The 10272-nt window shown below is 40.0% G+C and overlaps 1 long non-coding RNA gene across 1 annotated transcript; it reads right to left on the bottom strand.

Annotated features, from left to right (window-relative positions):
- Positions 1 to 558: 558 nt before the first annotated feature.
- Positions 559 to 6376, bottom strand: LOC117084817. Its single transcript, XR_004437685.1, has 3 exons — positions 6205 to 6376; positions 1904 to 2137; positions 559 to 1808 (listed from the first exon to the last, which is right to left on the bottom strand). It is a non-coding gene; the product is annotated as an uncharacterized LOC117084817 (long non-coding RNA).
- Positions 6377 to 10272: the final 3896 nt, after the last annotated feature.

Below are 10272 nucleotides of genomic sequence, written 5' to 3'. Positions count from 1 at the left end.
GGGTCGAGGAATGAGATAAACATGTGGACTTGCATGTGAAGTATGTAAACCCAGTAGACAAAATGAGTTGGCCCAAGTTTATGTTAGCTAACCTTTGTCAATGTGTCCAGGGCAATGCTGGCAAAATGCACACACAAAGTGGCCGTGGCAGTTGAGACAGAGATTGCACGTGAGCCCAACAGCAGTGACTGCTACTCATCAAGGCCTGTCTAGCTATTAATACTTTCAATATTTAACCTGCCAACCACAGAGACAAATGTTAAGCCCTTGATATGGCAGAGTTCCTCAAAAAGACCAACTGGCCACTTGGTCGCAAACTTACTTCACTGGGATTCTTCCATGTTGGAAATGCCAGCAGTTTCTTTTCACAGGAATAGATACTTATTCCTGATAGGGATTTGCCTTTCCCACCTACAGGAAAGCACCACTACCTGGGAATGTATGGAATGCTTATAGACATAGAATTCCACACAACATAACATCCAACCAGAGAACCAACTTTAACTGTAATATGAGAGCAAAAAGGTGGGCCCATGATTATGCAATTTATTAGTCATATTACACACTACTTCTCCCACACTGCCCAGAGGCTGCTGGAGTTTTAAAGTGTTAAGCAACTTGCTGAAGGGGCAACTGATGCAGTAGGTCACAAGCAGTACCCCATGAGATGCAGCACCATCCTCTAGGAAGCAGAACATTCATTGAATCAGAGACCTCACTGTGGCACCGCATTTTTATCAGGAACCGTCAGGTTCCCATGGGTCTGGAACCAAGGGATAGCAGTAGAATCGGCCCCACTTACTATCATTCCCAAAAATCTACTGGTGTACTCTGCAGATTCCTGCCTGGGCTCTCTGAAGGTTGAGAAGCCCTCATTTCTAAAGGGGGCATGCGCTCACCCAGGGAAATAGCAAGAGATTCCTTGAAGTACAGGATATAGCTGCCCCTTGAATACTTTGGGATATTTATGTCCAGGGATCACCAAACAAGAAAAGAAGTCATCAGCTTGTCATAATTGACCCTAAAATGCATGAGGAAGAAGATTTCCTGGTATGATAGAGACAAGTAGGAATATGTAGCACTCAAGTGATTCAATTTGAGCATCTCTTGCCACTCTTTGCCCATATAAATGGAAATATGCAGCAGGCCTAGCTAGAGAAGTTCATGTTTAATGGGGAATTCTACTCCAGGAAAACTGCCAAGGCCAACATAGAGTGAAGAGAATTTAGAATGGATAATGGAGGAGAAAGATGATGAGTTCCAGCTGTAGCCTGGAGTCCAACTGCAGAGACAGGGGCTTTATTTTGTCTCTGAAGTATCCCTTAGGAAATTAGGTCCACCAGAGCCCTTGAGGAGCTAGCTATTTCCAAATATCTTGGAGAAAAGACTCGCTGACCAGAAGAAAGAAGGTGACTACCCGGCAGCCTCCAGTTGTCTGCTTCTTCAGGATTCACCTCAGTGTTCAAGCCACGTTCAAATTCTTCTTGGAGAGACCTTGGTTCATGACTGAGCAAGGCAGTGGTAGCAGAGGTTAGGTCCTTCTTTGGGTGGTGTCCAGCCAGCAACTGAACATGGCAGTGGCGTAAGGGCCTAGTCCTTTGTTTACTGTGCAATCCTCCTCCAATGGGCAGTCATTACTGTGAAACTTCCTGCTGGGCTGGCACAGACATTGTAAGGTCTTCATCATGTTCTGATGATTCCCTCTTCGCAGTCTTGCTTCTTCAGCTTCTCTTTCACAGGACTTACTCTTCAGTAAAATATTTGCACTCTTAATTCCATCTCAGTTTCTGCCCTCCAGAGAGCCTAACCTGCAATACATTTCATTCATTTTTGTAACCAGATGACTTAGCATAGTACCTGGAACATAATAGGTGCTCAATAAATATGTGATAACAGGGCTCACTTTATTTACTGCAGTCTATGACAAACTGTATACCTAGTCATGGTCTAGTAACATGGCAAGGCAAACAGATTTCCTTTCTCCTTTTTTACTTTTATCTTCTGATTCAAGAAACCTTTAAGGATTTGAATGCAGCAAAGGTGATGATGTTTTTGTTGGCTTTTTATTCATTAAAGTGAGACACAATCTAATTCTTCCAAGTCATTTACAATTTTCTGAGGCAGAACATTTTCCAGGCTGGGAAAAGAAGACAAATTTGTATTTACATCACAGGGCATTTTCACCAGATAGTTTTCTCAAATGACTAACGATGTGTTCATCACAGCCAGTCAAATTTGAGATGCTACCCATAGGGACAAGACAGTAGAAATAGCCCATCAGCCAAAAAAAACCACATAAAAGCCTTCAGTGCAACTCTGAAGCCACCCACGCAGCTGCCTAAGCAATCAGTCAGGGCACAGAGGCAGGAACTCAACTCATGTGGTGGCTAAAAGACTGTTTGAAGATCTTGGCAAAAGCTTGTGGATTTCATAAAGGGGCTTTTACAATGAGAAACAAAAAATGATTTAGATCAGCTGCCCCCACTGCAAATCCAGTTTCCTATGTCACTTTGTGGACAGCTTTGCCACTATATATGATGCTTTGCTTCAGAGAACTAATATAAATAGCACTATCAAAATGTACTGCACAGAACGAGAGCAATTCTGAGAGCACCTCTAGACAGATGAGAATCGTCTATCTCCGGGTCAAAGTATTTAAAAGGAAAAAACTTGGGCAATTGTTTTTATCTCAGGGATGAGAAGAAATGCCCCAACAAATTTTCTTTGAGCATACTAGTGACAAAGTGAGTGAAAAGCTGACCTCTGTACTAAAAACCTGACACATTCTCTACAGCAATGGTTCCCAGGGGCGTCAAGTTCATGTACCTTGCAAAGCAGAATCAAAATTTGAGGAACCTTACAGAACGGCTGTAAATTCCCACTGTACCCTTTGTAGTCCTACTAAAAGTCCTATAGTCATTTTTGAGTGTGAATTTTGGAGTGATTTATAGCAATCATTTGAGTGAAGTACTATGCAAAAACCCGTGAAGTCTGCTAATGCATATACCTGGCACTTACCTTGGCCAGCATGCCAATCTTGAACTTCCTCTTGGACAGAGGCCACCCATTATTATGAGTTGTGCTAAAGCCTGTAGTAGTTTTGAGATTGAAAGTAAATGCAGTTGAAGACCGGGGCTATAAACTCCTGTTCACTTGAGACATAAAGAGCCTAGTATGTGTGTATGTAAGCCCTCCATCCTGCCCTTTTAGGAGAGATGAAATAATTTGGTGTTCTTCTACCACTCAATTTATATTCAAATTAAAATATAATAATTTTTCCTGTGTAGAATTTCCTTGCTGTTTTGTTTTGTCAGGGAAAAGAAACTCATTTAATTAAAAGAACCCTTAAACATATAAAGCACAATTGACTTCATCTAAAGAGAATTGTTTTCATATGTTCATGTATGTATTTATAATTTATACTAAATACAAACAAACATCCTGTTTTGTTGCCACATTAAACAACTGCTGCATATGTCTTCTGACTTAATTCTGGGGACACAGAGTGAATTTTGCAAGTAAATTCAATTTCATGTGCTAAATACATCTCTTTTAAAAGGTAAATGAATTGACTTCAATGGAAGCTTCTGATACAAGCCCTCTAAATGCAAAATGCTAGAGGAACTTTGCAAATCCGTTACCTATAATACTATACGGTACCTCTAATTTCTCTTTAACTGCTAGCCACAGAAATGGTTGCTTTTTAAAACTCACATTGCAAATGGTTAAAACATATACATGCAATAGACTATGGTTTTAACCAGCACTGGGTTTTCAAAGGTTTAAATGTTACATAGCAGCAAAAAAGAAAAAAAAGGGAGAAATGGTGAGAAGTAACATTTTTGAGAATTGAATATGTGCCAAACATTTATGAGGCACATTATATAGTTTCTGGTAGCCATACAAAGAGGGTAGCTAGTCCAGTTGCTCATCATGTTTATCAACACATACTGTATTACACTTCTTGGGAGCCAACTGCAATTTCTGCTACAAGAGACGCTGGAAAACTGTTTGTGCTAATGAGAAGTCTACTTTTTCCTAGTATCAATTAAAAGAAAATCTTCATATCAGATGCACATACTTTTAAAAATAATTTAGTGAGCATAATACTCATGCCATACCAAGAGAAAAAGTATGCAAAACAGTGTTTTGGCACCTTTTGTTAATATCAATAGTTTGAACAGATTATTTCTGAGTGACAAGAAATTAGTATATGGTTGGCTGGAAAGCATAATATAACTCAATAAGAAATTCCAATTCTGAAGACTGGAGGTATTGTTAGATGTCATAAAGAGAACACCTGGGAAGTTACAAGATCTCATCCGAAGCTATCTATATGAGAAAGATGATGGGCCAGTTACCTACTGATGCATAACAAACTACCCCAAGTACTGGTGGCTTAAAACAATTTATTAGTAGTAGTATGTCTCACTCTGGGTCTATTGTGTCTATTTTGTGGGTTAGAATTTGGACAGGGTACAGTGGGGACTGCTTGTCTCTGCTCAACAATGTCGGGATAATTCAAATGGCTAGGGGCTGGAAGAGATGGGAAAAGGGTCCAGCCATCTCTCTCTTTCTCTCCATCTCTCTCTCTTTTCAAGCCTATGTGGCTACCTAGCATCCCCTCAATGTATGGTAGCAGGCCTGTCAGACTTCTCACATGGTAACTGAGAGTCCAAGAGGACCAGACAGACTGGCATGGCATTTCTTCTGCCATACTTCAGTGGTCAAAGCAGTCACTGGTCAGCACAAGGTCAGGAGGAGGGTGACCAGATCACACCTCACACTTCTCAATGTATAGATAATCATGGAATTATGGCCCTTTTTAGTGAACCACAGATGAATGATAGAGACATTTAAAATTTTGAGGCATAAAAAGTCATGATTTCTTTTTAAGAGTATTTCCGATGGAGGCCGGGCACAGTGGCTCACACCTGTAATCCCAGCACTTTGGGAGGCCGAGGTGGACAGATCACTTCAGGTCAGCAGTTCGAGATCAGCCTGGCCAACATGCCAAAACTCTATCTTTACTAAAAATACAAAAATTAGCCAGGTGTGGTGGCACACAACTGTAATTGCAGCTTCTTGAGAGGCAGAGGCACAAGAATTGCTTGAATCTGGGAGGCAGAGGTTGCAGTGAGCCGAGATTGTGCCACTGCACTGCAGCCTGGGTGACAGAGCAAGACTCTGTCTCAAAAAATAAAAATAAGAGTATTTCAGATAAAACAAAAATTACTTGAGCTGTCCAGACACTTACATGCATTCTGAACTCACATTTCAAAAATATTATATTGGATGCCACTTATTTTATCCTAAATCTTTGTCCTTACTATTTTGGTTTTCTATGTCCTTGATATTTAATAGCAATGACATCTAAAACACAATATTTTAATCCATAACAATAGCATTATTTTCTCCTCTAATGTAAAATAACTGACCGAGAAAGGCAATCTATTAGGAATACCTACTGTGGCTTCAAACAATCTTTCTGAAGGTTTTGTATTCACATCAGCCTTTAAGAAAGTGAAATTTTTAGAAACACAACATAATAATTTAACAACAGAATTACACATCTGAGTTTAAAGGAATGTTGAACCAGCTGTTTAAATGTAAAATAAATCTGTTCCTACCAATAATCCTATAAATATACTTTAAAAACCACATACTATCTACCTAAGTAAAAGCAAACTCAAGTAATGATGCAGAACGTGGGTGTCCTGTCAGTAGGGAGACTCCTGGCAATGTGAAATCAGAATGATTGCTTAAACTTCATGAATGGATCAGGGAGCACCAGCTCCCCAGCCCCACAATCTCCCATCTAAGATCTCTTGCTTGGCATAGAGCTGCCTGCTCTGTCCAATATTCAGTTTTTCTCAACAAATGTGTCTTAAGAATCAGAATCAGGTTCTGTGCTAGAAACTGAATATTAAATGACATGGTCAGTGCTCTGGTAGGAATGTCAGTCCAATGTTGATTTTCTATTTCCCATCTTCCTTGTCCTCCTTGAAGCAGATCATGGCAAACTTTCCCCATTGCTCATTCGATATGTTTGTTGAGTGGTATTCTGCACCAGTTATGTGAACCACTTGTAAACAAAAACAAAAAGATGCCACGGTTCCATAGGTCCTATGTTAGTTTCCTAGGGCTACCATAACAAGGTACCATAAACCAGGTGGTTCAAACAACAGAAATTCATTGTCTCACAGTTTTGGAGGCTGTAAGTCTGAGGTCAAGATGTCAGCAGGAGTGGTTCCTCCTGATGGCTATGAAGGAGAAACTGTTCCATGCCCTTCTTCTAGCTTCTGGTAATTTGCTGGCAGTCTTCGGCATTCCTTGGTTTGTAGATCTCTGTCTTTATTTTCACATAGTACTCTCTGTCTGCATGTCTGTGTCGAATTTTCTGTTTTATAAGGACACCAGTCATACAGGATTAGGAACCCGCCCTACTCTAGTATGACCTCATCTTAATTACATCTGCAATAATCTTATTCCAAATAAGGTCACATTCTGAGGTGCTGAGGGTTGGGACTTCAACGTATGGATTTTGAGGGGACACAATTCAACGCATAACACGTCCTCAGTAGTCATAATTACAGAGCAATGACCCTCTGTGCCTCATAAATAAAGCAAATGTACTTTTCTCTCAAGAATGAGAATATATAAGGACAGAATTATTACAATAGTCAGCCAGCTTTTGAGTACTATCAACTTTGTTCTGCATGTGGCCTAGGCAGGGATAATTTAGAAACAACGTTTTATGCAAAAGAAAGTAGAAGGCCGAGCACAGTGGCTCACACCTGTAATCTCAGCACTTTGGGAGGCTGAGGCGGGCAGATCACGAGGTCAGGAGATCAAGACCATCCTGGCTAACACGGTGAAACCCCAGCTCTACTGAAAATCAAAAACAAAAAGAGAGAGAAAGAAAGTAGAAAGATTCCTAGAGTGTCTGAAATTTATTCACTTACCATACGTTTACTGGGCATTGTTCTGAGCACCGAGGACACAGCTGTGAGCCACATGGACAAAAATCTCTCCCTTCATATCACATTCAAATGAAGAGAGACAGCAATAAACAAAACTAGCAAGTAAATCACAGTACTTTAGTAGGCATCAAATACTATGAAGCCGAGGTAAGGTGGTTTGGAAATACAGGGGCTGGGGAGGAGGCTGACATTTTAAGCAGGGTAGTTAGGGAGGCCTCACCTAGAAGGTGCCATTTGAACAAGTAGATGAAGGGGGTGAGGGACCATCTATGTAGGTGGCTGGGAAGGGCTGCAGACAGAGGTAACAGCTGAACAACTGGTGGGGTGGGAGTAAGGCTGATAAATTTAAGGAAAGCAAGGAAGACAATGTGACTGGGCAATGAGTGAGAATGAGAGCAGTTGGTGGATAAGATCAAGGAGACATGGGGCCAGATGATAAAGGGACGTGTGGCCCATTGTAAGGATTTCATATTTTCTCTAAGTAAAGTAGGAAGCCATTGGAAAGTTCTGAGTAGAGGAGTGATGTGATCTGACTTGGATTGCTTTAGGATCACACTAGTTTTAAAGGGGACAAGGAAGGAAGCAAGGAGAAGCACGAGGAAGCTGTTGACATAGTCCAGGTGAGAGATGTTGGTGTCTGGGGCCAGGATGATGTAGGTGTAGGTGGTGAGGAATATTTTAAATCTACATATATTTTGAAAGGAAGGCCAATTATATTGGAGATGCATTGAGATAGGGCATGGAAAGAAGGAAGGAAGCAAAGGAAGAAGGAATGCAGGAAGGAAGGGAGGATAACTCCAAAATTTTTGGCCTGTGTCAAATGGCAAATTATCTTCACCTTTCATTGATATCAATTAATTTTTTATCTAAATGAGATGAATAATAAATCATGAATACATCCATCCATCCATGAATACAATGTTATGAGAGTACATTAAAAATGTTTAACATTGGTTGCCTTAAGAAAGGGTAGCTGTCTGGGCATGGTGGGTCATGCATGTAGTTCCAGCTACTTGGGATGCTGAGGCATGAGAACTATTTGAACCCAGGAGGCAGAGGTTGCAGTGAGCTGAGATCGTGCCACTGCACTCCAGACTGGGTGATAGAGTGAGACTCTGTCTCGAAAAAAAAAAATGAAAGAAAGGGGTGGCTGAGAGCAGGAATAGGAGGGAGATTCTTCCCTGCCTCCACTTTTGTATCTTCAAATGTCAAACCATTGAAATGTTCTTATGAATACAGTCAACATTTTAAAATTTCCCTGGCAGGTGTGTGGAAGCTTGTACAGCAGGGGAACCTCAGGACAGGCTGCCAGTTACTTTTTCCTCCAGTGTCTCTGTCCTGATCTCCTGCTCATTGTCCCATGACTCGCTCTTCTGAGGCAATGCTTAATTCAGCAGTATATAAACCAAAATTAGAATGACTCAGAGAACAGGACCCCTAAGCATTACAGCTTATATCATTATGAAGCACATTTTTCCATGCAAGTTTCTTTAGATCAGTTCAAAAACAGTGTCTGCATTTTAAGAAACCATAAGCTACTGTTAACATCTGATTTATAATAGAGGCCCATTCTCCTAACCTGATACATTTATATCTTGGTGAGTGGATTAGATCTCATTATGTGCTACTGTATATATTGTGGAAGTAACGTTGATTAATGAAATAGATACATTTTCTCTTACCTGAATGCTAAATGTATTTTATTTTATATAAAGCTTCATGCCATCCAGACTAGCTCCATTAACTTTGCAGTACACTTTTTATATGTAAATCATAAAATCATCTGAACCTCTAACACTTAGGGACCAATTTCAAGGACATACATCGATCCAAGATGTCTTCCATGATGCTTTTCAAACTTCATGACTTTAATAAACAGTTTTTTGGAAATATATGACTAAATTATTTTCCTTACTCTTTTTGGAGATCTAAAATCAGCTAAATTTTTACTTTTTATGTTTCTTGGTCTAGGAATCTAGTCATGGAATCAACAAAGTTGAGTAGACAGAGAGTTTATTATTGTTTTTTTTTACACAAATATAAGTCATCTAGGTTGTAGCTCCTATGCCTTATGAATACAAACCTTTCATTTCTGCCTCAAGCTTAGAAATAAGATATAAGAAGCAAAGTGAATGGATGCTACACTTAGCTATTTGGGTGAGGTTTGTTGTGTCTAGTAAACTATTAGCTTGCTTTCTGTAGCTTGGTAAAGAAATTATTAGGATATTACCTTCTAAAGAAATTGTGCTTTTCTTAGCTTGGTAAATACATTATTAGGATATTGCCTTCTAAAGATGAACTGCACACTAAAACAGGTACAGTGATAAAACAGGTACAATGACTCTCTATGAAAGTCAAGGGCTCTGGTACCAACTAGCTTTGTAAACCCTGATTATACTGCTTACACATCTTGGAGAATTATTCCCTATGCATAAAATAAGAGGTTTTGATTAGACAGCCTGTGACTGCCCTTTTAGATTTTAGTTTCTATAATATTTAATATTTTAGAAAGAAGCACATGGGATTCTATTCATTTCGAATCTTAGTTCTACTCTGTCATAAAACTATTTACAAGTCCCTAGGTAAAAGGGTTTCTGTGACAAATACTAGTAATGCCCACTTGCTGTGGTCTGTGTGTTTATATCCACACCAGAATTCATATGTTGAAACATAATCATCAATGTGATGGTGTTAGGAGGATGGTATCACCTTTGGGAGGTGATTAGGTCATGAGGGTGGAGCCTTCATGATTGGGATTTGTATCCTTACAAAAGAGACCCCAGAGAGCTAGCTTGCCCCTTCCATCATGTAAGGACATAGCTAGAAGACATCATCTATGAAGACAAGCTCCACCAGACACAAAATCTGCCATTCTCTTGACCTTGGACTTACCAACCTCCAGAACTGTAAGAAATAAATTTCTATTGTTTATAAGCTACCTATCCTCTTGTATTTTGTTATGCCAGCCCAAATGGAAATAATACCCCATTCAACAGCTGTTCTCTCCTTCTTCCTTACTAAGAGAACCCCGATTTAATGTGTGCCTACAGTGTGTTCAGCCAAAATAATGCATTTTCAGACACCATTGCTCATGGGGTGATCATGAGATGGAAGTAGTAGTCACTGGTTGAGGCCTCTAGTAAAGCTTTTTGAAAGAAAGTATCACGCCTGTAATCCCAGCACTTTGGGAGGCCAAGGAGGGTAGATCACGAGGTCAGGAGATTGAGACCATCCTGACTAACACGGTGAAACCCCATCTCTACTAAAAATACAAAAAATTAGCCAGGCA

The sequence above is a fragment of the Trachypithecus francoisi genome, unplaced genomic scaffold, assembly GCF_009764315.1.
Source record: "Trachypithecus francoisi isolate TF-2019V2 unplaced genomic scaffold, Tfra_2.0 Lachesis_group1, whole genome shotgun sequence".
In the NCBI taxonomy this organism is placed as follows: Eukaryota; Metazoa; Chordata; class Mammalia; order Primates; family Cercopithecidae; genus Trachypithecus; species Trachypithecus francoisi.
The sequence above is the reverse complement of the archived record's forward strand: the minus strand, read 5'-3'. Positions and strand labels throughout refer to the sequence as shown.